Genomic DNA, 3,434 nt, shown 5'->3' on the forward strand with positions numbered 1-3,434 from the left:
AAATGTCTAATTCAATCTATTGTTAAATCTATTCAGGATTTTTACTTCCTCTTGAGTCAGTTTGCAGTTTGTGTCTTCTAGGAATTTGCCCATTTCATCTAAGTTATCAAATTTGTTAGCATATAGTTACTGCTTATCATATCCCTTATAACCCTTTTTATTTCTGCAAGTTCAGTATTATCCTCTGTCTTTTATATCTTATTTTAGGAATCTGTCATGCCTCTTTTTTTTTGGTCGGTCTAGCTTAAAGTTTGTTAATCTCTTTAAAGAACAATGTTCAACTTCATTAGTTTTCTATATTTTTTCTGTATTCTACTTCATTAATTTTCATTATAATCTTTACTATTTCCTTCATTTTATCAGTTTGAGTTTAGTTTATTCTTTTTTCCAGTGATTTGTATAAGCTTAGGTTATAAATTTGAGATATTTCTTCTTTCTAAAGATAGGTTTTTACGCTATAAATTTCCTTCTAAGCATGATGTTAGCTTCATTCCATAGTTTTGAAATGTGTTTTTATTTTAATACATCTCTAAGTATTTTAAATTTTGTATTTCACCCATTGAATATTTAGACGTCTGATGTTTAATTTTCATATATTTGTGAATAAAATTTTTTTTCTTTATGTTTTTGATTTTTAATTTGATTCTTTTTTGGCTAGAGAATGCACTTTGTATGATTTTAACCCTCTTTAATTTATTGAGGCTTGCTTTATGGCCTAACAACATGGCCTATTCTGGAGAAAGTTCCTTATGGACTTGAGAAGAATGTGTACTCTGCAGTTATTTCGTGGATTATTGTACAACTGCATGTCAGGTATAGTTGGTTTACATTGTTGTTCAAGTCTTCTATTTTCTCATTCACCTTCTGTGTGGTTATTCTATTCATTATAGAAAGTGGAGTATTGAAATCTCCAACTATTATTGTTGAATTATCTATTTATTGAATCTGTCAGTTTTTGCTTCATGAATTTGGGGGTTCTGTTATTAGGTGCATATATGTTTATAATTATTATACTCTATAAATAATGACTCATCATTATCAAATGTATCTCTTTAGTAACAGTTTTTGTTTTAAAGTTGATCTTATGTTAGGATTGACACTTCAACTTTCTAATGGTTGCTTTTGCATGATGTATCCTCTCTTATTGTTTTACTTTCCATATATTTGTATGTTGGAATCTAAAATTAATCTCCTGTAGACAGGATAAAGTTAAATAATGATTTTTAAAAGTCCATGTTACCAATCTCTGCCTCTTAATTGGAAGATTAATATCTTTGTTTAATGTAATTACTATATAGTTGTTCTTTTTAAATGTAATTTTCACTCATTATGGTCATTTTGCTAGAGAGTGACTCCGCAGAGCTCTTCAGGCAGCTTTAACATTCCTTTTTATTCTTATAATTTTGTCCTTTAAAAAATTTATTTACTGGGTCATTTGTAAACGCACATAGAAAAGTTACCTTTTTCCACTACCTCACCTCATAAACAAAAATCAAGATCAGAGTTACAATTATAAAAAGTAAACAATGAGATTTTATAATAAAATGAAAAATATCCTCATGACCTTGGGGTAGGTAAAAAACTCTTAAACAAGATACAAAATGCATTAGTCGTAAAGAAAAAAACTAATAAATTAGCTACATTAAAATTATGAATTTTGCTCTCGGCCTTCTCTGCACTGAAAGCAACTGTATTCCCATAGCCCCTTACCCCTAAAAATGTATGCCTGCTCCAAGTATGTCTCCATCCACTCTTGGTCAAGAGCACCTCCCAGTTGCTGAGCTGTCTACTATCTGCAGTGGTGCTGAAATGAACAGAGACACTGATAGATGAGAGCCTCAGCAGCTTGGCAGTCTCACATCCCCTTATCTCACTTGTCCCTAGCTGCAGCTCCAAACCAGTGCAATTTCAAGAGACATTGACACAGCAGCCAAGTTTATTGGGGTTGGGGCTGCTACAGTCGGGGGGCTGGCTCTGGGGCTGGGATTGGTTGGGATTGTGTTTGGGAGCCTCATCATTGGTTATGCCAGGAACCCTTCTCTGAAGCAACAACTATTCTATCCCATTCTGGGTTTTGCCCTCTGGGAGGTAATGGGGCTGTTTTGCCTGATGGTAGCCTCTCTCATTCTTTTTGCCATGTAAAGGAGCCATCTCCACCTCCCATAGTTCTTTCTCCCATGTCTCATTGGCCCTGTATGTTCTTTTTTCCTATACATTCCCAGGTAGCCCAGGGAACGTGGTTAGCTCAGGGTTTGACAGAGGGAAGACAAATAAATACTGTATTAATAAGGTGAAAACAATTATGAATTTTAAGAAAGTAAAAGGTAAGCCACATTGTAAGAGATGACAGTTGAAATACATACATCTGATAAAGGACTCAAATCCTGAGTGTACAAATAACTTATAAAAAATAAAAAGAAAAAGGCAAGCAACACAATAGAAAAAAGCGGAGGAAAGATTTTAATAAATACTTGATCAAAATCAGGGCATCCAAATGGCAAATGAGGACATGAAAACGCATATAATTTTGTTAATCATCAAATAAATGCAGATAAAGCCATAAGCAATGTCACAGTCACTAGAATAGTTAAAATGAAAAAGGCAACAGTACTAAGAGTTGGCAAAGATGTGTAAAGATTGAAACATTCACATACTATATGAAAGTATAAATTGGTACAATCACCTAAGAAAACTTTTTGGCAGTACCTACTAAATAGAGAAATAAATTATATTCTTCGATGAGAGGAACTAAGTGGCAAAGATGCCAATTATCACTACACTAATTTATTTATTTATTTATTTATTTATTTATTTATTTTTTTATTTTTTTTTTTGAGACGGAGTCTCGCTCTGTCACCCAGGCTGGAGTGCAGTGGCCAGATCTCAGCTCACTGCAAGCTCCGCCTCCCGGGTTCCCGCCATTCTCCTGCCTCAGCCTCCCAAGTAGCTGGGACCACAGGTGCCGCCACCTCGCCCGGCTAATTTTTTGTGTTTTTAGTAGAGACGGGGTTTCGCCGTGTTAGCCAGGATGGTCTCAATCTCCTGACCTAGTGATCCGCCCGTCTCGGCCTCCCAAAGTGCTGGGATTACAGGCTTGAGCCACCGCGCCCGGCCCACTACACTAATTTATAAATTCAAAAAAATAGCAAATAAAATATCAATGAGTTTTTTTAAATTTTGAGTTTGGCAAAGTAATTTTATCTTTTGTCTGGAAGAATAAGTAATTCATGAAGGAAAACAAAATACTGAAAGGAAGAACCACCAGTGGAGCACAGAAATGCTAGGTATTAAAATATACCACAAATATGTGTTAAATAAAATAATAGATTATTCAGTCATTGTAAAACATTTTCAAGAAAGACCAAAGAGTTTATAGGAGTTAAATTTGTGGTTTCAAGTCAATGAGGAAGATTAAATTCTTTAATAAATAATGC

The 3,434-nt window shown here is 34.2% G+C and overlaps 1 pseudogene; it reads left to right on the forward strand.

The window, feature by feature from the left end:
- Positions 1–1,718: 1,718 nt before the first annotated feature.
- LOC100428360 (ATP synthase F(0) complex subunit C2, mitochondrial pseudogene) lies at positions 1,719–2,142 on the forward strand (annotated as a pseudogene).
- Positions 2,143–3,434: the final 1,292 nt, after the last annotated feature.

The sequence above is a fragment of the Macaca mulatta genome, chromosome 2 (assembly GCF_049350105.2).
Source record: "Macaca mulatta isolate MMU2019108-1 chromosome 2, T2T-MMU8v2.0, whole genome shotgun sequence".
NCBI lineage: Eukaryota > Metazoa > Chordata > Mammalia > Primates > Cercopithecidae > Macaca > Macaca mulatta.